General features: G+C 41.7%; 1 protein-coding gene across 1 annotated transcript in view; it reads right to left on the reverse strand.

Moving 5' to 3' along the window:
* MYO1H (myosin IH) overlaps nt 1-25,876 on the reverse strand; it is a 91,722-nt gene extending 65,846 nt beyond the window's left edge. Inside the window, exon 1 of the mRNA XM_072147433.1 lies at nt 25,793-25,876. The gene's annotated coding sequence lies outside the window, so the exon portion shown is untranslated. The remainder of the gene's footprint in view (nt 1-25,792) is intronic.
* Between the last annotated feature and the right edge of the window lie 743 nt (nt 25,877-26,619).

The following is a 26,619-nucleotide window of genomic DNA, read 5'->3' on the forward strand; positions in this document are numbered from 1 at the left end:
TGAATATGTTTCTTGTGTAATATGAAAGTTCCTTTGTTCATTAGAATTAATCTTTCAAAGGTCTTTCTCAAATACTTTAAAGTGTTTACTGTCAACTTGAGTTGTGCATCTGCACTTTTAAGAGATTTTTATTCAGACCTCATCACTTTTCTTTTTTGTTAAGGAAAAACTGGTAGAATTTTTGGAGTTGAATATTCTAGTGCATTAACTACTTGCATCATTTGAAAATTGTTCAACTTTTTTAAACCAAGGCCACTAATATAAAAAAATCTGCCAAAAGTCAAAGCACTTATGTAAGTAAAAGGTGTTACGGGCTGAGTCCTTTCCATACACAATGGGTGTCTGCTGCATTAAGCAGCAAACATCTGCTGCTAACACCTGCAATCAGATTTAATACAGATGTTAAGCATTTTAGTGCTGCAATGTCATACAGGTCCTGTATACTGATCTACTAATTTTCCACTATACTGCAAAACAGTAGTATTGCAGTATATTGGATCAGAGATCAGACCCCCTCAAGTTCAAGTACACTAGAGGGGGCCTAAAATAATAAGTAAAAAATAATATTAAAAGTTCAAGTCTCCACTCCCCTTTTCTTTAGTACAGATACAAAAATAAATGAATAAACATACACAATCATGAACATGTTAGGTATTCCCACATCCCAAAATGCCCCAAATGTCCGAATTGCCACCTTTTTGCCTCTCCTCCACACATAAAAAAATATTATTGGCAGAATATGGCGATACAGTGAATATTTTTTCCTAAAGATTAAAATTTTTTAAGATATTAAAACATAACAAAAACTATACATGTACGTTGACGGAATATTAAATACTGACACTTAGAAATACTAATAATATCAATGAGTCATCAAAAAACCACCAGAAAAATCAGGACGAGTGTGAAACGTACGTTGGGGTGTTCGGACAGTTTGGTACTGGAACCAAACCAGTGGAGCATGGCCTCTGGTTGGTGTTATAGCTAATCATCAGCTGGTTCCAAATAATTTTGGGTGATTTTGTGTGTTGGATCAGATGATGTTTACTTTACCTCCTCCCCTATGATGCTTTACCAATGCTGTGATGTTTACCTATTGTTACCAGGACCTTGGTATAGATTGAATATGTAAATTGCTCCCAGTCCAGATATTATCACACTGTCTATTGGTTTTTATGTGTATCTCTTTTAATGGGGTGTTTTTATTTCATGTTCGGTCATTGTATATGACAAATATGATTAATAAAGATTAATTATGTGTACCATATGAAGCATTGGTCACTTTACTCTCTTAGTACTATTGAGGTTTCTTTTTGGTTATATAATATCAAAAATCTGGAAAATATAATTATTTACTAAAACAGCGGGGCACGTCCTACACTTACAATACATTAAAACCAACGGTGGAAAGCCAACCCAAGAACACTTGGAGCTAAAGTAATTACATTGGCCCATTATCTTACCAAATGAGTCAATCACTAAGTGGCAGGAGATTTTATGTTTATGCAGTAGAGGATTTTCTGTAAAGAATACAGTGGTCTGAACGGGAAATGGGACAGTCGATGAGGTGTTAGGTTTTTTCTTAGGTTAATAATGTATATTACTCGGCATCCAGTATCACTCGCTGTGCCTTTGTTCGAGCAACAGCATCAAAGTTTTAGGAAGCAGAAACAAAACAAGCAACGGACTTCATGCTTACAAGGCATCAGTTTAATATTTCATGTACAAATGCAATTACACTGTCTCTGGTCACAAGTTATGCACACCAAAAATCACTATTACAATCATATCATGCAAAAATCAACATTTCCTTTTTCAACACTTTTTTTTATCAAAGTAAGATATAAAAAAGAACTTTGTTATTAAAAGAAGAGGGCACAATATAAGGGTCAACAGAAAAGTGATTTCTACAGCAGCTAGAATGTATTGGATACAGAAACCATAATGTTTGTTAATCAATATAGATGCTACACAGTGGTATGCCTCAAATAAAGGCGGGTCACACCACTCCTAATGGGCCTGGAAGTAAGGGGGGCCCCAGTTACATATGTATAGAACTTGTATATAAACAAATCCACACTGGCAAAAAGAATCAATTCTATATACATTGTTATGACTGTTTGAAATTGAGTAGGGAAGTGGAACCTCTGCATGTGCCCACTGTATGACACAGTTGCCTACATTGTTCCATAAAAGCCCAGTCGGAGAACCTGGCAGTAGGGTAATCTCTTGGATTGCTGATAAACAGGTACCTTTTAGTATTGGTTACATTAAATGTACTGTAGATATAAATTCTTTTTATACATATATGTGTTATTTTGGAGCCCAATGTGGGACTTAGCTTGTAATCAGGGAACAACATACAGTAATAAACTGTAAATACTGTAATAGTATTTTCAGTGGCACAGTTTGGAGATTTGCTGCTAGGACCCAAAGACATTTGGGCAGCAAGTATTGCAGCTATATATCATGGGTGGCATCATGAAATACTGTCATGAAATACTGTTTTGATTATACTTCAAGAGGTTCAAGGCTGCATAATTGTGCAAGCTAGAAAGACAGTAATCAACCCCATCAAATATAATTATATTGTAATCAGTTATATAATTTAGGGAACATATGTGCACAATATGTCTTTGTTTATACATATTTTTATAAATGTGTATTTATTTTTCAGTATTGTGGTATTACTCAGTCATTATGTGGTGGTAATGTCAGTGGTTATGGTGTGTGGTAATATCTGAGTCTTGTACAACTGTATTACTGGTAATATTTTTTTTAGCATTGTGGTGTTTGTTCAATAAGAGTAGGGCAGTAATATATATCACTATATAGCAGTAATATTTGTTCCTGGTACAGTGATACTATTGGTATGTATATAGAGGTTTTTATTTAGAAACAATGGGGGTCATTTACTAAGGGCCCGATTCGCGTTTTCCCGACGTGTTACCCGAAAATTTCCGATTTGCGCCGATTTTTTCCTGTATTGCCCCGGATTTTGCTGCACGCGATCAGATTTTGGCGCATTGGCACCGGCATGCGCGCGACGGAAATCGGGGGACGTGGCCGAACGAAAACACGACGGATTCGGAAGAACCGCCGCATTTAAAAAAAAAAAAATGCCGCGAGGCTTGCACTTACCTTCTCTAGGAAAAGGCCGGTGAACTTGAGTGCGCTCCGATGCTCTTCAGCACAGCAGCGCCACCTGGTGGAACTGCTTTAATGAATCCCGGCCGGACCCGAATCCACCGCAGAGAACGCGCCGCTGGATCGCGAATGGGCCGGGTAAGTAAATCTGCCCCAATGTATGTTTTGCATGTGGTCATTAATATATACCATTCATAGTATGATAATAGAATAAAAAAATCAATATAGAGAACAATTACTCCAAAATAGACCAACTATCACAAAAATACAATATAAGTTGATGTCCTGTTCTAAGAATTTATCATGAATATCTACCCTCATCATGTCACTAGGCATCATGTAAGTCGTGCATTCATGTATATGGAACTGCCTTCCAAGGGACACTGGGTTATAGTTTTCCTTATCCTACCATGAATAATGTATTTGCATAATCCATCCTTTCAAAGTCTGTAGTGATATCCTCAGAATTTTGCTATCTATGAGGGTAGTTGTTACTTAGTTTGACATTATTATGAAGAAATCATTTAGACTTAAAGCTCCCCCCCCCTACATGCCCCTGTCCTGTACTCATATTCACTCCTCTGTGTCAGGCCCCCTGGCTCCTCCTTCTCCAACTCCCTTAGGCTTCAGACACATGTCCCTATTGGGGCTATGATCTGGCTGCACAAATTGCTGCCAGATCACACCCCCATAAAGGCAAAATCCACACTGTTTGGTGAGCATGCACAGTCTCACTGCAATGTGACCGCATCAGTCAGCCACAAGATATAGAGCAGGTAATATTGACTCAGGCTGATTTGCTCAACTAAATGAGTGGGGAGTGGTGAGCACCCAATGGGGAGCACCTTCTGCTTTGCCCAAGGTTTTGTCCCGATGTAAGCACAAGGTCGTGTGCATGAGGCCTTAGGTTGAGGGCGCCGGTTCAGCTACTTAAAAGGCCAGTGTGAGCAACAGCATATGTGCCCCAGCCTATCAGTGTGCACCTAGGGCTATAACCCTAGTCTGCCCTATTCTCCAGTGTCTGACAAAGGTTCCTGTCTACTCTAGTCCTGCTTTATGGTGTGTTTAATCTACTGATGCGTTGTTGTCTGCCTGGAACCTCTGCACGTTGCCTTACATGTACACTGCCTGCCCTAACTTTAGACTGACCATCGCCAATCTCTTACCTGCCGCTAGGGTCACAAACTGGTGTTTCTGTACACACTTGTCCAGCTGCTATCCACATCAGAACCACCACAAGACAAAGCAGCTTTGAAATCTCTCTGTCAACAAGAAAGGGGTGTAAAGGTATATGGGTGAAAGGGAGAAAACCTGAGAGGTCCAAGGATAAAGTTAGTTGTAGCCCAAAATTAAACTGGAGGGTTAACTTCCCGATGCTTGTTACATTGGTATTGTATAGAATATATCATGTATTGTAAAACCTTAAACAGACTGGCTGACTAAAACTAAACCAGGTAGAATTATCCCATTAGAAATGAACAGCAAGTGAGAGATTATATGTTTCTATGGGATGTGTCAACAATGTGCAAGGCAAGTCATCTCTAAAATAACACCTGTTCGATTCACACAGACAGGTTATTTACTGTATCATGTGTCTCCTTTTGTGGTTCTGTTTGTGAATGATGAACACAGAAGAGTATCCGTTTTCACTTGAAGGTTACATTAAATTTTTATTTGTCATAATTTCCAAGATCTGTTTTTCAAATTTGGCAGATAAATATTACTGGATCCCACTGGATATGTGGGCTTCTTTTTACTATCTACAATATGTAATTCTGTACAATTCCTTATCTCTCACAAAAAAAATTATAAATTCAAGTTCTAAATTTGGTATTATTTACCTACTTAGATTATATATATTATATATAGTTTAATACAATGTCATAAATGTTTTTTTCTATGATCAAAGTGTATCACCTGTACAAAGGAAAGGTTGTCTGACTGCTAGGATTCCTAATCACGAGAATGTGGTGTCCCCCAAATAGATCAAGTCTACGCATTGTCATCCTATTTAAACTTTATAAAAATGCCAAAGATAGCCAAGTATTCTGCTTGTCTTTCTTCAGGGAACCCCATAGTCTTTAACCCCTTCACGCTCCGCGGCGGATATATCCGCCACGGAGCGCAGTGACTTAGCGCTCAGTGGCGGATATATCCGCCACGGCGCTTATGCCGGCTCGGCTCTGGATCAGAGCCGAACCGGCATCGGGAAACACGGGGTGCCGGCTGTAACTAATAGCCGGCACCCCAGTGTAACACCCGCGATCGGAGTTGTCTCCGATCGCGGGTGCTTAACCCTTTAGATGCCGCGGTCAGCGCGACCGCGGCATCTAACAAGTATCTGGGGGGTCTTTCCCCCACGATCGGCCCCCCCGAACTGTTTTCGGGGGGCGCCGATCGTTGCTATAGTAACTCTGGGGTCCGATCTGGACCCCAGAGTTACTAGCAAGAATTGCCAGTAAGATGGCGTCTGTGACGTCATCTTACTGGCAAAGTGCCAGCCTATGCAAGTGCATAGGCTGACACTGATAATACTCTGCAATACATGAGTATTGCAGAATATTATCATGAACAAGCAATCAGAGGATTGCTTGTTCATATCCCATGGTATAAAAGTGAAAAAGTAAAAAAAAAAGTTATTCAATAAAAAAATAAAGTCATAAATCACTAAAAATGCCCCAAACCCCCAAAACATATAAAGAGACATATAACTCAAAAAAAAAGTCTAAATCATAACACAAACCCCACATATATAGTATCACCGCGTCCGTAACAACCCGTAGAATAAAAGTAAATCATTATTGAACCCCCACGATAAACGCTGTAAAAAAAAACTGTTATAAACCCTCCAAAAATTATGATTTTTACCTTTTCAATCCCACAAAAAATGCTATAAAATGCGACCAAAAAACCATATGTACTCAGACATGATACTGGTGCAAAGTACAACATGTCCCGCAAAAAACAAGCCATCAACCAGCTCCGTAGCCAAAAACGTAACAAAGTTATGCCACTTGGAAGATGGCAATACAAAAATTATAGATTTTTCCCCACATTAGGGTTTTGTTTGACAAATTTAGTAAAACGTAAGAAAATATATTCATGTCTGGTATCCCCGTAATCGTATCAACCCATAGAATAAAGCTAACATGATTATTAGTCTATACGGTGAACACCAAAAAAAAAAAAAGTCAAAAATCCAGTACAGAATTGATGCTTTTCTACTCCTGCCCTCAAAAAAAGTTCCTAAATTTTCAACAATAGGTGATACCAACCCCAAAATGGTAACAATGGAAAAAGCATCTCATCCCGCAAAAAAAATGCTGTCACATGGCCCAAATAGCGCAAAAGCGAAAATTTTATAGCCTTCAAAAGGGGCCAATGAGGAAACTAAAATCCTGGCAGCTGCAGGGCGCTCCTTCCCTTCTGCACCTCGCTGTGCGCCCATAAAACAAGTCACAGCCACATGTGGGGGGTCTTTGTACTCAGGAGAAATTGCAGAACAAATTGTATGGTGGGTTTTCTCTTTTTATATTTTGGAAATGTGTAAATTTTAGTGCTAAATGAACGTATAAGGGAACAGTATGACCATTCTAAATTTCACCTCCATTTTGATTCAATTACTATGAAGATCTCAAGGGGTTAACAATCTTCGTAAAAGCTGTTTCTGATAGCTTGAGGGGTGCAGATTTGAAAATGGGTAGATTATATAGGGGGTTTTGATGCTAAATATGTAAAATTTCATTCAAAACTGTATTTATCCCCAAAATAGTCAATTCTGAAAATCCGGAAAAGCGATATTCTATTTGTAAGCCGCGTGACATCAAAATAAATTATCCAAACATTTCAGAAATTATGAAAATGTAAAGTAGACAAATGGGAAATGTTATTCAGCAACTTATTTAGGTGGTAAATCTATCTGCCTGAAAACGCAATGATTTAGAATTTCGAAAATGGCAAATTTTTCAAAAAATTTATCATATTTTCTTTTTTTTGTAAATAAACGCAAAACTTATCTGCCAAAATTTACCACTAAAATGAAGTACAACATGTGGGGAAAAAACAATCTCAGAATCGTTTTGATAAGTAACAGTGTTCAAAAGTTATAACCATATAAAGCGAAGCAAGTCAGAATCCAAAAAATCGGGCTGAGCCTTAAGCTGTAAAATGGCTGCGTCCTTAAGGGGTTAAATTAAGGATGTTGTCCGGGAATAAAAACAATACATATGGCTGGGGTGCTATAAAAATAATAAACTTCTTATACTCACCTGCTCTGATTCATCCACTGCATAGTACATTACTGCCAGCCTCGATGTTTTTACAGAGACTAGTGATGAAACATGAGTTGTAGGATGTAGCATGTAGATGTAGATGATGCGGTTGTGCTTGTAACAGCACTGCCGGCTTGTGTACACAAATAGGGTGCCACCACAGGGGTGTGGAGAGAGATTAGTATAAGATGTATGTTATTTCCAGATAACCGTTTTAAACAATAATGTGTGTCCTCAAAAAAGTTACATTCAAACCATAGACATAGGAACATCATTCTCTTGATTGTGGGAATTTCAGTGGTCATTTCCCCATTGATCATATGCCTGTGTATATATGAATAATATATCTAAAAATGTCTTCTAAAGAAATATGTCTAAATAAGGGATAAATATTTCAAGTAACACGCCTGATCCCAGGTTGTCTTTCTTCTTTGGTAATTCTGTTTTACAATATAAGTGGTAAAAGCAATGAGTGCATACACTTTCTACATGACACATGTGAAACCCAACTCCTACTGAGGTAGTATACAGGAGACTATGCTTTGATTACAGTGGATGAAATAATTCAAGAGAAGGTTGGGACTTAACAGCTATCATGGTAATCGGAGCTCACAAGGTAAGAGCTTGCTATCATCTAGCCTAGCAACAGAGAGTAGCATCTGTTTGAAGGATTCCAGTACGTGCAGCGGACATCACTTATTGCTATAGCCTTAATTTGTTTTTCAATGTGTTCACTTGCAAGACAAAACTCCAGGGAAACTTTGGATTATTGTATTAATCTTATATTATTACTGTATCAATACCTCTTGTTTTATATAAATCAGCTTAGTTTCTCTGTATCTTGCTTATAAATATCCTTAAAGTTTTGAGGTGCACATAACTTAATGGAATCCGTGAAGACATCAGTATCACATGGGCAAAGATTGTACAATTTTTTAACAGATGTCTTTGTAACTTAATTTATTTATTATATTTAATTACATTCATGAAAGCAACTAAAGACAGGAATATCCTTAATACTAAAATGCAGTCCATTTTATTTAAATTCACAATGAACAGCAGAAAACTCAATGTGGACATAAACACACTGCTCCATCCAAATATTTGGACACAGATGTCGGCAAGCACCTCAAACCCATTTCCTTCTGCAGTTCTCTTAGCATTGGACATCTACAAAGAAAATTAAGCACATCAGCAGATTTTGTTCATTTCATATTCATACTCAGAACCTACAACTCGCCCCCTCACCTTGCCAAATAGGTCTATTTAACCAATCTAGGTCTATTTATCTAATAGGTCTATTTATCTAATATGCTCTAATGAAAATCTTAAAATACTCTTCAATACTCTTCACCCCTTACAAACTACTGAAGGGTGGCTATCCGCCATGGGGCTGAAGATATGCCGAACTAAAGATAGAATTCAAAATATTGAATTGGCTGTATCCAAAAGGAAATACTTTTCCAAGTGACTAACTCCAAGGACCCCCTTGCCTCTGCTACCTCACCCTGTTCTCTCTATCACTTTGAGCCAAAAGAGGAACAAGTGTCCAGGCTGCTCTCCTCTGCCCTACCTGCATCAGCGACCCCATCAGCTCAACTTTCATTCAGTCCCAATCCCCAGCAGTCACTAAATTTGTTAACCTGGTGTTTTCCCTCCTCTTTTAAGCACAGTATCATAACCCCATTTAAAAAAAAAACGTCCCATCCAGTGCAGTTATGTATCAAAAATTCTCTAATCTCCTCTTCAACTCCAAACTCCTGGAACACCTGGTCTATTCTCACATAGGCACTTATCTCTCCACTAGCTGAGAAAGACTGTTCTCTATCCTCCATACACTTTCAGTGTATTCTTTTATGGAACTCTCTGTTCTCCTCTTCCTCTTACTGTAAGGGTTCCTCATGGTACTCATACCTAGGTCCTCTTCACTGAAAACTGTAGGGAATGGATACAGAATGTATATTGGAAAAATTGTATATCTTTTCCTATCCTATATCTTTTCCTATCTTTTCCCAATTATTTGCTGGAGTGGACAACCCCTTTATTCTTTCCAAAATTGAATTTCTTGTCTTTCCCTCTACAACTAACCAACCCAATCCTGGCATTCCAAACAAGCCCACTGTCTAGGGCAGTGATGGCGAACCTTTTAGAGATTGAGTGCCCAAACTTCAACAAAACTTATGTAAAGAGAAGGATGTGATGAGGGGCACTACACAGTAATATCCACATGGATCCATGCATCAAGGTTCTAGCAAAAAAAGCAATGCTATCTTGTAATGTCAGCCAGCCATAAGTGTGAGTAGATGTGGTGCTCTAGCTCAAATAGCAAGTCCATGGAGATACAAGCAATAGTAAAAAAATAGGAAGAAAAGATAGAGCTGGCACTCACCAATAAAAAACAATTCTTTATTCCGGCACTTTAAAAAACATCGTTGCGGGAGGGAGCAAGACTGCGGGAGACTGACCACGGGCTTCAACTTCAACCAAACTTCAACCAAAACCTACTTGTTTACCAACAAGCGCCACCTTGACAATTTAAACAGCTCTCTTTTGTTCCACAACATTCAATCGTATCAGCGCCCTGAGGACACCAATACAGTTGAAAGCAGGAAGGCAAATTCAGACATCATTGTAGCTTCTCTCCAGGGTCTCTCTGTACAGGAAGAATCGTGGGGCCAGTAGTAGGACCTCCAAAAATATTCTGGCCCTGTTCACACCTTCTTACTCCTCTTGCAGTTCCAATCAGACAAATAAATGGCACCTTAAAAGATTTAAGTTCTGTCTGGTGAACTTTGTCCTGGGGGGACAACCTGGGTGCCCACAGAAAGGTCCCCGAGTGCCACCTCTGGCACCCGTGACATAGGTTCGCCATCACTGGTCTAGGGGTTGTGCTGGACATTGACGTCAACTGAATCTTATATTAATTTGCACATTCTTGCCACATGCACCTAAAAAACTGAATGTGAACATAGCTAACACTGAAAACCCTAAGTTTTGCTCTGATTCACTCTCGTCTCAAACACTGTAACTCCCTACCAATCGGTATTCCACTTTTTAAACTCTCTCCATGTAGCGTCTTTCAATCCAGATGCTACATGGGTACCTTCAGTGTGCATCACTGCACTAGTTGGCTCTCTCCTTCCAAAGATAATTTAAATTAATCACCCTCATCCACAAAGCTCTACACAGTGCTGCCTCTCTTCCCTCATCTCAGCCTATCACTAAAATTGTCGATTTTCAATTAATCTAAGATTATTCTCTTCTTTAATTCAAAGAATTAACTATAACTTCTCTAGAACTCTAGAACTTCTCCCGAACTTCAGCAATTCCCTGGGATGTCATAAACAGCACTAATTCCCAAATACTAAAACTTCAAATGTACTCTAAAAACACATACCCTATCCCACTTATAAAGAATGGTACAAGCATTGTCCCCTCTGGGTAACCCCTTTCTTCTCATTGAATTGTAAGTTCTTGCAAGCAGGGCTTTCACTCCTATTCTTTCATATGACTTTGTTATTATTCTGTAATGTCTTATTTGCTTTGTATATGAACCCAATGATTTCTTGCCGCTATATAAATAATATTTTTGTATTATTATTACTGCTTGGAAGGGGAAATAAAATGCTTGACATATTACTTTTTCACTAGGTTTTCTCTACTTGCTGGTCTGTATAAAGTATGTCACATGTATCCATTGAAGGACAATTCAGGTTGTGTGCAGTTAATTTTCCTTGCCCAATTAAATTTAATGAGGACTGTCCCTGGCTGTCAGTCTTTGTTATGGGTAATGGAAAGCGATAAGGTTTGGATAACATGCAGTTATTGATGGGAAGGAGAACTGGAGACAGTGTCTTAGCAGGATGTATGTGACAAACAAAGCCTTTAAATCAGTGGCTTGTGGGTCTTCCCAGGTACTCAGACATTTCAATTATCAGAAGTGTCATCAGTATTATCATAGTTCTAAAAGCCAAAAGCCATTTTCCAGCCAATAGATAAATTAAATATGCTAAGCAAATGGTTAAAGTTTAAAACTTTAAAGTTTTTGATTCATTTAAAATGTTAAAGAGGATCTTTGAGGTATGTTCAAAATGAATTAAAGTAAGGGTCCTTCAGCTAAGTTTTAAATTTGTTAAAATAGATAAATGGATTTTAAAAACCAAAACAATATATTAGTAAGTGTAGAAAGTACAGTAAAAGTATAATGTATAATAAAATAGCTATTTTAATTCCTTTACCATTATGAATAAATGCTTTTTGGCAAATCAACATAATATGATGATCCACTTAAAATATTCTACATGTGTTAGTGTAATATATACACTGGAAATAAAAATTAGAGAACAATGTATAATCACTTAAGTTTATCAGAAATAATATAATCTCCATTGATCAATATTTGATGGATTTTTTTGTAAGGGGTACACCATGCCACTAAAAAAGTATTTTACAAAATTACCAAAGTATATCAACATTAACCCCTTAACGCTGAAGCCACTTTTCACCTTCTTGACACGGCCCATTTTTTAAAATCTGTCCTGTGTCACTATAAGTGGTTATAACTTCGGAACACTTTAACATATACAAGTGATTTTAAAATTGTTTTCTCGTGACACATTGTACTTCATGTTAGTTAAAAAATTTTGGTTGAATGTTTTGCATTTATTTATGAGAAAATCAGATATTTTGTGAAAATTTGGAAAAATTCTTGATTTTCGAACTTCAAAATGTTCTACTTTTTCCATACATAGTCATAACCGCAAAAAAACTTAATAACTAACATTAACCAAATGTCTACTTTATGTGGACATGGTTTTTTATGCATACTCTTATTTTTGTAGGATGTTATGGGCCTTTGAACGTTAGGTGCGATTTTTCACATTTTCATTAAAAACGTAAAATCCTGCTATTGAGGGACCTGCTCAGGTTTCAAATCACTTTGAGAGGCCTAAATAAAAGTAAAACCATAAATTACCCCATTATAGAAACTACACCCCTCAATGTACGTGAAACAACTTTTATGAAGTTTGTTAACCCTTTAATACTTTTACAGGGGTTAAAACAAAATAGGATGCAATTTTGAAAGTAATTTTTTTTTGGCTAAATGAATGTGTTTTTTAAAAAATGTACAAATTCTCAGTGGATAAAATACCAAAACGCTCCACAAAATTTGATACCCAATCCCGCCCGCGTATAACAATACCCCATATGTGGTGGTAACCTGCTGTATGTGCACACGCCAGGGCATCGAAGGGAAGCTGCGCCATTCAGAGCAGATTATGCATTGTCACTTTTTATTGGCTATACAATCTTTATTTTTTTGGCAATTTGGACATAAGGGCTTATTTTTTGCGACATGAGATGCACTTTACAAATACTTCATTTTAGTGGGTCATTAGCTTATTGAAGAGATTTTATTAACTCTTGAATGTATGGGTGAAAAGAAAATTGTCAATTTTGGTTTCATTTCTTTTCGTATTTTTTGGGAGGTTGTATACCGTACACTAAAAATACTATATTATCTTTATTCTATAGGTCACTTCGATTACGTTGCTACCTCATTTATACAGTTTTTCATTTATTTTTACAATTTTACTGGATAAAAACTAATATAGAGGAAATCTCATTTGTTTTTGCATCGCAATCTTTTCTGAGACATAACTTTAATATTTTTTGGTTGACAGAGCTGGTTTAGGGCTTATTTTTTATGTGTTAAGTTGTTCTTTCAATTGGTACCATTTTGGCACACATAACTTTTTTTGATCACTTTTTAGAACATTCTTGTGTAGAGATGTTATGAAAAATGTACATCTTTGGCGTGTTTTTTGGGTTTTGTTTTTACGGCGTACACCGAGCGGATCCAATAATGTTTTTGAGTTATTGTACGGATTGTTACGGACGCGGCGATACCAAATATGTGGGGGGGTTTATTGGCGCTTCTGTGTTTTTTTCAATTTATTGCATGTGTATAGGGAATATTTGTGTTTAGGGGACTTTAACTTTATTGAATTAATTATTTTTATTTCTTTTTTAACTTTTTTTTCTTAACTTTTACAGGTTAGCTTGAAAAGCTCTTCTTCACATTACACAGTGTAATACAAATGTATTACACTGTGTAATGCAACACACTGAGCATGCTGCGCATGCTCAGTGTGTTACAGCCGGGTCCTATCAGAAGGCAGGGACCCGGCACACAGAAGAGGATCGCGCAGCCCCGGGCACGGGCTGCAATCGGAGCAGCGGACCCCCCCGGTAAGCGCCGCGGGGGGGGTCCGATTCTTCTCAGATTTCCCGTTGCAGGGGTTAACACCCACGATCGGAGAAATCTCCGATCGCGGGTGTTAGAGGCAGGTGTCGGCTATAATATATAGCTGACACCCGCAGCTTCTGGCGCCGGCTCCATTCAGGAGCCGGTGCAAGAAGCATGACGTAGTAGTACTGCATTTTGCGCGAACGCACCTCCCGCGATGCATTATGTCAAATGTCGGGAAGGGGTTAAACGTTTATTTAGCAAAAAACATGATAAACATAATTAGAGAACAGCATTGACTATAGCACACAGTGGGTTTCTTGGCCATAACTTTGTCATCTACGGTTTTCTATTGGGTTTAGATTAGGTCTTTGGGGTGGCTATTTCATTGTTCACTGTTTCAAGGAACTGCTTTACTTTTTTCTGTTGTGACATGGGACACTGTCCTAATCAAAATTGCTGTCTGATTGAGTAAAGAACCATGTGTTGTTGAAGATGCTCTTAAACTTGGAGACACTGTATGATGAGATGTTTCCTTACACCGGTCAGTGCTAAACTGAAAATGTTATCTGCATTATCCATGGAGATTCTCTGCATTATCCTGTCCTCTCTCCTTTATCTTTTGAGGTGACCAGTCGTCTTGGGGGACTTGAATAAGTTTGTGATGTTGTAAAGATTCCATATTCTAGAAATCACAGATTAGTACGAACAACTTTTGGTTGTTGGTATCTCCATAGTCATACTGGCTGAATGAATAAAGTGGATGTGCCATTTGAACCACAAATAGAAAAAGGTAAAAACAAAGTCCATAAGATTTTTTTTCCAGCTTTTTTCCTAGAATATTGCATGGAATATTAAATAGTGTCACTAGAAAATTGTCCCACAGAAAAGAAGCTCTCTAACATCTCTGTAAATGAAAATTAAGATGTGCTATTTTTTGGTAAATGGGGAGTTAAAACAGGATGGTTTTAGGAGTTAATATTTCTGATGTTTCTTATCTCTTAAAGAAGACATGTCATCAGATTTTGACCATCCTGACTAACAATGCCTGCTGATAAACGGTTACAAGTTCTCCCCATATCACATAAAATTAGCTGCCAGTGGGGCACTGTTCCTTAATTACAGACGTTTTCCTGATATGCATATTAGCTTTTGGGACTCATGTCTGATCTTTGAGACTCTTCTTTCTCTCAGGCTAGTAGTAAACCACGCCCCATTATTCTGACTGACAGCTCTGTGTTCTCTTCAAATCCCTGCTCTGCCTCCTTGTACTTAAGGACTTAATTAGTATTCAACTACACACATTTAAAGCTCTATGTACAGATGGGAAATATTGTGGTTTTTTACAGGGTGCCTTGACATGACATGTCATGTGACCAGTGACATCATTGCAGGTCTTTCAGCGTTCTAACATAGGCAAACTGTACACTTTGTATGTGATTACATGAATCACAGCAGCCTCCATGGATGATGGAGAGGAGTAGAAGTCCATGCAGGCTGCTGTTACTTCATGTGGTTAGATACATGCATGGGGTACAGTTTACTATCATTAAGGACCTGAGATTATGTCACCCTGGTCACATTACTTGAGGAGGCATAAGCCTTGGGGAGTATTAGATGGTAGGGGCCCGCCAAGAAGGACACGCCCCCTCTGATGCCAGGAAATGTAGGATAAAAGCTGATTTATGTAAGTGAAACAATTTTTAGCTACAAAAGGGCGCCAGTTAGTTACTAGGGCTCTATAGGAACCTGACACTGGCTATATATGTGCAAATGTGGTCACAGGTTCCCTTTAAGGACTAAGCACACTAATGACTGCGATATACACACAGGAACACACTAGCATGGCTATACACACACAGTAACACACTAGCACTTCTATACACACACAGGAACACACTAGCACTGCTTTACACACAAGAAAACATACATTACTGCTATACACACACCTCTTCTTCTTACCCAGCCCCATACCACAATATCTTCACTGGCCCCATGGGGGTTTAAAAGACATTGCAGTGATGCAAGAAACATGTCCATTGGGTGAAACACTGTGTTAGCACTTTTCCCGATCACCAGGACAGCATTCAGGGAGGTCTGGCGATGCTTGATTCTCCCTACCTACGGTTTATCAGATGCAGGCACTATTTAGCAAGATTTTTTTCCTTGCTATAAAGTGCATCTTAAAGTCAAAAGAATATTATACCTATAGTAAAATCTTATTATTGAACTAGTCTCTATTCTATTACATTAATGTGGTATATTATTCACCCTTCTGGTTTGTGTTGGCAGATGCATTGCTATAGGCTCTGATGAACTCAGAAAGTTCATTGTGCAATAATATCCTTAGAAGAGAATTCCCATCACACAGCAAGTTAAGCCCTAACTTGTTTCCCCTTTATGCAAGCCAGAAGTGAACGGTTTTTGGCGTACGTGAACGGATTGTGGTGCTTCACGCTGGCATGCATGCAATGGAAATCGGGGGGGGGGGGGCATGGCCGTCGAAAAACCCAACGGATTCGGAAAAATCGCAGTATTTTAAAAAAAAAAGGTGTCGCCCCAGTGTCTTATATGAATTTTTGCTCCTAAAGAGGCACTAGGTCTTATTTTCAGGGGATGTCTTATTTTTCCATGAACAAGAATTTACATTTATCATTGAACAAAAAATCAACTTCTCTAACATCCTTATAACTCTCCAAACTCTGAATTTCATGCTGTATTTCTTGTGACTCCATTTCTATTAGAATCATTGGCCCTAATCTCTCATATTTAGTAAAAGCACTTTCCATAAATGGATGCTGCTGGTATCACATTTGCAGCACAGCAGTCAGTGATTTAATTCCATGAATCCTTCCCGATGTCACATCCTTCTGCAGCATCTAAAAGATTTACTAATACTAATGTATGGCATGGGGGGAGCTGCTGCAATGACTGCCGCTAGGTCTTATTTTCAAAGGAGGCCTTATATTTTTAAGCCGGAACAAAATTGTACTAGGTCTTATTTTCGAGGGATTTCTTATTTTAGGGGAAACAGGGTAATATCACTATTGTGGATAGCAAGTTAGTGGGCTAAATTCCCATGAAAAGTTCTCTTTTAATGCATTGCCTAAATTTGTAAGACATTTCCATATCCACATGCTAATTGATCAGAGTCTGCCCCTCCATTCCAAGGATCTCATTTTCTCAAATGAATGTAGCAGTAGTCCAAGCAAGTGTACTTCAACTGAGAGAAAAGTCAAAAAATTCCATTGCATGATTTTTAAATAATTAATTAGCATTTTGTTGCATAAAATAAGTAATTGATCACCTACTAACCTGCAAGAATTCTGTCTCTCTCAGACTGGTTAGCTTTTTATTTAAAGAAAATATACCATCAATGTCCATCATGATAAACCAGGGAAACATATTAATTGATCCAGGCAACGTGATTGTGGTAATCTTCTTATATTTGTTATCCATTGTCTCTTTCCTTCTAAAATCAACCTTCTAAAATGATGCTAACGGGTCAGAAGGGCCTCCATTCTTCAGATACACTGGCTTTAAGAAGCTCTACCTACTCTGCAGTCATCACCTCTATTAATTGTACCAGTTTTTACGTGTTGCCTATATAAAAGACACCTGTCCACAACCTCAAGCAATCAAGGACACCAGGGACAAACAATAGGCAAGCAACCTGGTGAGTAGACAACAACCATTAGAAAATGAAAGAAGCACAAGATGACTGTCAATCTTCCCCAGTCTGAGGCTCCATTCAAGATCTTGTTTTATGGGGTAAGGATTATTCTGAGAAAAGTCAGGAATCAGCCCAGTAATACACAGAAAGACCTGGTCTGTGACCTGAAATGATCCAGCACCACACTCTCAAAGATTATCATTGGTGTCACACTGCGCTGTCATTAAAATCCTGCAGGGCACATATGGTTCCCCTTCTCATGCCACATTTCCAGTACTCTTTGAACTTCCCCTCTTATCATCTGGATGATCCAGAGGAGGCATGGGAGAAGGTTGTCAGATGAGACAAAAATAGAACCCTATGGTAGTTTTCTGTACCATATTGAAATGAGGATGGATGGGCCCATGTACAGTATTGCAAGAAATTGTCCAACAATCTCCTTGCCTTTGGAAATGGAAGATGGGTTGTTGCTGGGTCTTTCAGTATGACAATACCCAAAACATACAGCCAGGGCAACTAAGGAGCGACTCCATTAGAAGCATTTCAAGCTCCTGGAGTAGCCAAGCCAGTGTCCAGACCTGAACCCATTAGAAAATCATTGGAGGGAGCTTAAACTCAATGTTGCCCAATAACAGCCCCCAAACCTGAAATCTCTAGAGTAGATTTGCATGGAGGTGTGGGCCAAAATCCCTGCTGCAGTATGTACAAACTTGTATGTGGATTGGGAAAATACAATTTGGGAAAATACAACTTGTCCTTGCCTTTTGAAGTTTTAAGTTGGCAACAAAAGATCTGCACTACCAGATTTTTTTTGTAAAATTAACAGTGAATGTTCTTAAGATAAGAGATTCAGTTTCTTATCATGGAAGGCATCCATACACTCTAATGGCAGGTTAATCTAAGGTATTGTCCCCACAGGCCACTGCATGTACAGAATTTCAGCTGTTTAAGGCAGCTAAAGGATACGGACGCCTAATGGTAAATTATATCAAAGTATGTTTGTTATATATACGTTTCTGTAACTTGTTTTTCTCCATGTATTGTAAAACTACAACTGCTAGAAAAAAACTTCATTAGCAGGAGTTGTGTCAAAACTGCTCTATGACTGCTCTATATTTAATCTCATCTATAAGTTTGGTTACCTTATTCCTACATGACCAGATTATTTCTTTCCAAGTTTTTATTTAATTGGGACCAAGCCCAATGTTTGGCATAAATTTATGTGGTCCCTGGTCACACCCATGTTTAGTATGTTTGACGATATGGTCTAATAACATTGTGACATGAAAATAATAGACAACAAAATTGATATTGTGAGTTCAGCTTGTTAAAATGAGCCTGCCAATGGAATTCTGCCAAGTACTAAATTTATGCAGTGTCAAGCTTAATGTTGCACAGTATCAACTGTTTACTTAATTGTGACTAATTTCTAGTGAATGTCATTTTTAATTACAGGGAAAATGATATGTAAACATCGGTGATTTAAAGCAGGTCTAATTCCTTCCTGCAGACTTCTGCACTACTTATACAGCTGCAGATGTAATTGTAAGTACATGGAGTGTAATAGCAGACTACAATGTAATGTAGTATTGATGTGTTATATTATTACATTGCATTGTAATAGGCTTCATGCACAGAACTGTGTGCACTTTATGGGCCGCAAGCAAGAGAACGTGATCCCCTGTTTGTGGTTCATTTGACATTGGCAGCGAGCGTCACTCACACCGCCAATGTCAATAGAAAATGACTGCTCAATGAAGTTATGAGTAAAAAACGGCAAGCTCATGGCCAAATAAAATATTTGCGCGCATGAAGCCTTAGTCTTATACCTGTATAGCATTATAATTTCAAACCTAAATAGGAGGAAGAATAAGTAAAATTTAATGATAGACTATTATTGTAAATGTTTGTTTGCCTTTTATAAGAGCGCTGTTTGTTAATACTTTTGAAAAACAAATAAAATTTAATTCCTCCCAAAAGATTTTTAGTACATGATATTCATTGAATGTATTGGGCTTTAGATGCCAGCTGTCACTGACATATAGGACACAAGTGAGCCCCTTGTCACGGGTGCCTCTGTGACCTCCCTCCCGGGTCGCAGGGGCAACCGTGCCGCGCTTCATGGCTGCCCCGGTAACCCGGCTTCTTACTTACCCTGTCCCGTTCCCACGCCGACTCCAGCAGCACAGCGCGCGCGTCCCCGCCTCCTAGGGCGCGCACACGCCACCTTCGGCAAATTTAAAGGGCCAGCGCGCCACTAATTGGCGCTGGCCATTTTCACTAAAACTACTTAAGCCTGCCTCTTCCTGTATCTCTTGCCGGATCTTTGTGCCTCACAGCCTGAGAGAAAGCTTTACTGCAATTAGCCTGTGTTCCTGTGTCTCCTGCATTCCTGTGTCCCTCCGTGTTCCCGTGTACTAGTGATCCTCCAAGCTGCTGTCCTGTGTGCTGTGTTCCCGTGCCCCTCTGCTTGGACCTCCTGTTGTTGACCCCGGATTGAACTCTGACGTTGCATCTCTGCCGCCTGCTCTGACCCTGTGCCTGGACTTTGACCACGCGATTGATTGCCGTTCTTGTACCTCAACCTCGGCCGCCACTGCAGACAAGTCACGCCTGTGGAATGACCTGGTGGTACCACGCCGCAGCTTGTCTAACCCGCTTTGCGGCGGGCTCTGGTGAAAACCGGGTACCACTTAGACTCCGGTCCCAGGTAGTGGCTAGTGTCATCGTCTGCAGTGGTCCAGTGGATCCACAATCCGCAAGCCTGACAGTAAGATCCGGCCATGGATCCCGCTGAGGTTCCGTCTCCCAGTCGGCCCAATCTTGCTACGATTGTGATGCATCAATCCCGGCAGATTGCCGCACAGCGTGAACAGCTGGTGCAAGTCACCGCCATGCTGCAACAGTTGCTAACTACCCAGCATCAGCAACATGTCCCTGAAGCTGTTCCTGCAACTCCTGCTACTCCGGCTGTCCTTCCAGCTACCGAACCCAGGCTACGTCTTTCTATGCCCGGCAAGTATAACGGGGATCCCAAGCTATGCAGGGGCTTCATCACCCAGTGCTGATGCCGTCCCAATTCGTCACGGAGCGTTCCAAGGTGGCATTTATCCTCAGCCTCCTCTCCGGGAAGGCCCTGGCCTGGGCTACTCCGCTTTGGGACCCGGTCACTTCTACACTCTCGGCATTTCTGGCAGAATTCCGGTCTGTTTTGGAAGAACCAGCATGGGCCTCCCTGAATCTGCGTCAGGGAGATATATCTGTTGGAGAGTACGCCGTGCAGTTCCGTACCCTGGCCTCGGAGCTCTCTTGGAACGACGCGGCCCTGTCCGCAGCTTTCAAAAAGGGACTCTCCTCCCATGTTAAAGACGCTCTGGCCGCTCGTGATCTGCCGTCCACTCTGAGTGGTCTAATCTCTCTGGCCACCCGGATAGACGTGCGATTTAGAGAGCGTGCCGAAGAGTCTCTCCTCGAGCAGCCTCAAGCTCGTCCAAGACGTCTTCCTCGCCTGGCTCCTGTTTTCCAGAGGCCGCTCCAGTCACCAGTTGTACCGTCTGCCGAAGAGCCTATGGAGGTGGACAGAGCCATACTCTCTTCCCAGGAACGCAACAGAAGACAACAGGGAGACCTCTGCCTCTATTGTGCGAGTCCTGAACATTTCATCAGGACGTGTCCTGTCCGTCCTCAACGTTCGGGAAACGCCATCACCTAGGGTTCTTGGGAGAAGCGTCCCTAGGTGTGTGCGAAGCTTCTCCACGTTTGACCATTCCTGTGCTCCTCAGAGTTGGTACGAGCAGCCAGTTCCAAGTGTGTGCCTTCTTGGACTCCGGGTCCGCAGGAAATTTTGTGAATGCTGCACTGGTCTCGCAGCATCACATTCCAGTGATCCGCCTCGACAAGCCCCTGGTAATCTCTTCGGTCAGTGGTCAGATCCTCTCTGATCCAGTCCAGTATCGCACTGAACCTCTGTGTCTGCAAGTTGGTGCCCTGCATATGGAGAGACTGTCTTTCTACGTACTTCCCCGTTCCACTTCCTCCATCCTATTGAGACTTCCATGGCTGCAGAGACATGCTCCTGTTCTTCACTGGCAGACTGGGGAAGTTCTTCGCTGGGGTCCTGGATGCTAGTTCCACTGTCTCAGGGCTCTTCGTCCAGCCTCTACTATACCTTCCACCTTGTCTCCCAAGTCTTTGAAGGGTCTTCCCGCTGCTTACCTGGACTATGCTGATGTTTTCTCTGAAAAGCAAGCGGAGACCTTGCCACCGCATCGTCCATACGATTGCCCTATTGAATTGCTGCCAGGAACATCCCCGCCACGAGGTTGAGTTTACCCGCTGTCCGTGCCTGAAACTGCGGCCATGTCGGCCTATATTAAGGAAAATTTGCAGAAGGGATTCATCCGGAAGTCTTCTTCTCCCGCCGGTGCTGGCTTCTTCTTCGTGGCCAAGAAGGATGGTTCCCTTCGTCCGTGCATAGATTACCGCGGACTCAACAAAGTCACGGTGAAAAACAGTTACCGTTTGCCTCTCATCACCGAACTTTTTGACTGTCTAAGGGGTGCCAAGATCTTCATCAAGTTAGATTTGCGAGGGGCATATAATCTCATACGCATACGTGAAGGTGATGAGTGGAAGACCGCCTTCAATACTCGAGATGGGCACTTCGAGTACCTTGTTATGCCCTTCGGTCTCTGTAATGCTCCGGCGGTATTTCAGGAGTTTGTCAACGACATTTTCAGAGACTTGCTCTATACCTGTGTCGTGGTATACTTGGACGACATTCTGGTGTTTTCTGCGGACATTGCATCCCATCAGGCCCATGTACGGCAGGTTATCAGGCGCCTAAGGGCCAATCGCCTCTATGCTAAGCTGGAGAAGTGTCTATTTAATCAGAAGAGTCTTCTGTTCCTTGGATATATTATTTCGGACAAGGGACTTCAGATGGACCCTGCTAAAGTGTCTGCAGTACTTCACTGGCCACGTCCAGTACGGCTACGAGCTATCCAGAGATTCCTGGGATTCGCCAATTATTACCGGCAGTTCATCCCACATTTTTCCTCCCTGGTATCTCCCATTGTGGCCCTGACGAAGAAGAACGCCAATCCTAGACACTGGCCTCCGGCGGCAGAACACGCCTTCACAAAGTTAAAATCTGCTTTTTCATCTGCTCCCGTTCTTACTCGACCTGACTCAGATAAGCCGTTCCTGCTTGAGGTTGACGCCTCATGCGTTGGTGATGGAGCCGTACTCACACAGAAGGGCCCCAAGGGCAGAACCCTCGCTTGTGGGTTCTTCTCCAAGACCTTTTCAGCTGCGGAACGGAATTACTCTATTGGTGATCGAGAGCTTCTGGCAATAAAACTTGCCTTGGAAGAATGGCGTTATCTTCTGGAGGGTGCTTGTTTTCCAGTTAATATCTACACCGATCATAAAAACCTTCTGTACCTCCAGACTGCCCAGCATCTCAATCCAAGACAGGCTCGTTGGTCTCTCTTCTTCTCCCGTTTCATTTTTCTCATACATTTCCGTCCTGCAGTGAAGAATGTGAGGGCCGAGGCTCTCTCCCGTGCCTCGGATGTGATTAGGGAGGATCCTGCTCCTAGACATATTGTTCCTCCTGAACGCTTGGTTCTTGCTGCTCCTGTGGATCTTCGGCAACTTCCTCCAGGCAAGATATATGTCCGACCTGCCCTTCGGAGGACTATACTGACTTGGGGACATTGCTCCCATGTGGCTGGGCATCCTGGGGTGCAGCGCTCTCTCGCCTTCATTTCTCGACACTACTGGTGGCCAGATATGGTCAAGGATGTACGGGACTTTGTGGGTGCCTGCACCTCATGCGCTCAAAACAAGCCATCTCGTCTTAAACCAGCTGGTCTTCTCTTGCCGTTACCGATACCCAGCTGCCCGTGGACTCACGTGGCAATGGACTTTGTTACCGATCTTCCATGCTCTGTGGGTAATACCGTTATCTGGGTGGCGACCGACCGCTTCTCCAAGATGGCCCATTTTGTTCCCCTGCCAGGCCTGCCGTCAGCCCCACGTCTTGCCAGCCTGTTCTTTCAGCACATCTCCCGGCTACATGGACTACCTCTGCACACAGTCTCGGACCGAGGGGTCCAGTTTGTTTCCCGTTTCTGGCGGTCCCTGTGCCATCAACTACAAGTGAAACTGGACTTCTCGTCTGCTTACCATCCTCAGTCCAACGGACAAGTTGAGAGGGTTAATCAAACCCTGGGCTGCTATCTTCGCCATTTTGTTTCTGCCCGACAGGACGACTACTCTGCTCCCACGGGCAGAATTCTCCTATAATCCCTGGATTCGGTGTCTGCCGGCTCCGCCCCATTCTTCGTTGTGTATGGGAGACTTCCACGTCCACCCCTACCTCTCTCCGTGTCTGCTGATGTTCCTGCAGTGGAAGAGTTGGTAGTGGACCTTAAATCCATCTGGGAACAGACTCGTCAGACTCAGCGGATAAAAGACGCAGATCCCCTCCCATCTTCTCTCCTGGGGATAAAGTGTGGCTCTCCTCCAGATATGTTCGGTTGAAGATCCCCAGTTACAAACTGGGTCCACGTTTCCTGGGTCCGTTCGAGGTGTTACAGCGCATTAATCCAGTGGCATATAGGCTCCGCCTTCCCTCCACTATGCGCATCCCGAATTCTTTTCATGTCTCCCTGCTGAAACCTGTCGTCCTGAATCAATTCTCCCGGCATGTACCTACTCCTGGTCCTGAAGCTGATACTTCTGATGTCTTTGAGGTGAAAGAAGTCCTTGATATGAAGACAGTCAGAGGGAGACGATTCTACCTTGTCGACTGGAGGGGGTTCGGCCCGGAGGAGAGGTCATGGGAACCCGAAGAGAACATCCTGGATCGTGCTCTTCTCCACAGGTTCCTTCAGTCCAAAAAGAGGGGGAGGCCGAAGGGGGGGGGGGGGGGTACTGTCACGGGTGCCTCTGTGACCTCCCACCCGGGTCGCAGGGGCACCCGTGCCGCGCTTCATGGCTGCCCCGGTTTCCCGGCTTCTTACTTACCCCGTCCTGTTCCCACGCCGGCTCCGGCAGCACGGCGCGCGCGCTCCACCTTCGGCAAATTTAAAGGGCCAGCGCGCCACTAATTGGCGCTAGCCATTTTCACTAAAACTACTTAAGCCTGCCTCTTCCTGTATCTCTTGCCGGATCTTTCTGCCTCACAGCCTGAGAGAAAGCTTTACTGCGATTAGCCTGCGTTCCTGTGTCTCCTGCGTTCCTGTGTCCCTCCGTGTTCCTGTGTTACCTGAGCTCCTCCGTGTTCCCGTGTACTAGTGATCCTCCGTGCTGCTGTCCTGTGTGCTGTGTTCCCGTGCCCCTCTGCTTGGACCTCCTGTTGCTGACCCCGGATTAAACTCTGACGTTGCATCTCTGCCGCCTGCCCTGACCCTGTGCCTGGACTTTGACCACGAGATTGATTGCCGTTCTTCTACCTCAACCTTGGCTGCCACTGCAGACAAGTCACGCCTGTGGAACGACCTGGTGGTACCACGCCGCAGCTTGTCTAACCCGCTTTGCGGTGGGCTCTGGTGAAAACCGGGTACCACTTAGACTCCGGTCCCAGGTAGTGGCTAGTGTCATCGTCTGCAGTGGTCCAGTGGATCCACAACCCGCAAGCCTGACACCCCTAACATAATCTTTAATTGAATGAAACTTACATACCATAATATATGCAAACATATGCCTCACTGGCAATTAAACTGTGTAGCAGGTAGACTCAAGAAGAAATTACCCACTCAATAAACATAAGAATATATTTATTCATTAGAGTAACTAAATATTTACACAGAAATCCATAGTTACTGACCAAAACCCATGGTGTATATCACAAAAAGATGAAAAGAAAGGGAATTTTTGAAAAAAAGCTGTTATCATCAAACTCCTTGGATCGATACTTGGAGCCCCAGGCTACAAGGAATGTAACTAGTGACATATATCAGCAACGTTAGAAGCTGGCCCTTGTATCTGGAGTTCAATTATAGAACACTGTATGATAACTAAATTTTTTCAGAAATAATGTGATGTACATTAATCAATATTTGAAGGATTCAAATATGGGTACACCATGCTACTACAAAATTACCAAAGTATATCAACATAAAACCTTTATTTTGTAAAAAAAAAAAAAAAGAACATATTTAGAGAACAGCAATGACTATATCAGAGGAAGTTAAAAATACATTTTTTTGAAGGTTATAACATTCACTAATCAGAAGGGGGCATTGTTCTGCATGTGAAGTGCAAATTCCCCAAACCATGACACTTCTTTCATTGACTTCTTTCCACACAAAATGCTCCTCAGCAAAGGTGAGTCTAGTCTTTTATTTGTTCTGCTAATGATAGGTTTGGTAACTTCTGAGTGGGCTTTCAGTCTAAATGCTCTTAAATACTGAGACACTTTATGACGAGACAGATCCTTACCCTGTTCAGTGCTGGACTGGTGAGTAAAACTAGCTGCAGTGTTGAAACGATTACCCATGGAGATTTTCTGCATTATCCTGTTCTCTATTTTGAGGGTGACCAGTCTTCTTGGGGGACTTAAATGAGTTTGTGATGTTGTTGAGATTCAATATTCTAGAAATCACAGACTTGGAATGACCAACATCTAAAGCTATGGCTGATAGGGTCACCGCTTTAGCGTTCATCTTGACAACCTGCTGCCGGAGGGTTTCAGTCACCTTGCACACCATTTTTGCAAAATCAATCAGTAACTGGTAAGTTAGGCTGCCAGTTAAATAGGACAAGTAATCAAAGAGCACAGATGACCGGCACCAGCCTTATCGTGTAACAATTCTCCAATGTTACTCACACCGCTTGCGGCTCCACGATCTCACCGGTATGCTATACTGTTCCTTCCCGGGGGGGAACACTAGATGTCAAGGCACATAAACGATGTAAGTAGTAGAAAAGCAAAGCGGCACTCACCGACCAGGCGACGGGCCGTTTCGCGCACTAAGCGCTTTCTCAAGCCTCGGCTCCGAGGCTTGAGAAAGCGCTTAGTACGCGAAACAGCCCGTCGCCTAGTTGTGGTGTGCATCCCCCCTGTCCTGGATTTAATGCCGCAATAAAGTGTTCTGCTTTTACCCCGGTGAGTGCCGCTTTGCTTTTCTACTACTTACATTGTTTATGTGCCAGTTAAATAGGGTTTGTCAGATAAGTAGGGACATTAGCACCAGGTGCCAGATTAACACCAATAGCTTGCAGGTATCTCATAGGATTCTCTCATTTTGAACTTTTATAATAATCTC

This window comes from Engystomops pustulosus, chromosome 1 (assembly GCF_040894005.1).
Source record: "Engystomops pustulosus chromosome 1, aEngPut4.maternal, whole genome shotgun sequence".
Taxonomy (NCBI): domain Eukaryota; kingdom Metazoa; phylum Chordata; class Amphibia; order Anura; family Leptodactylidae; genus Engystomops; species Engystomops pustulosus.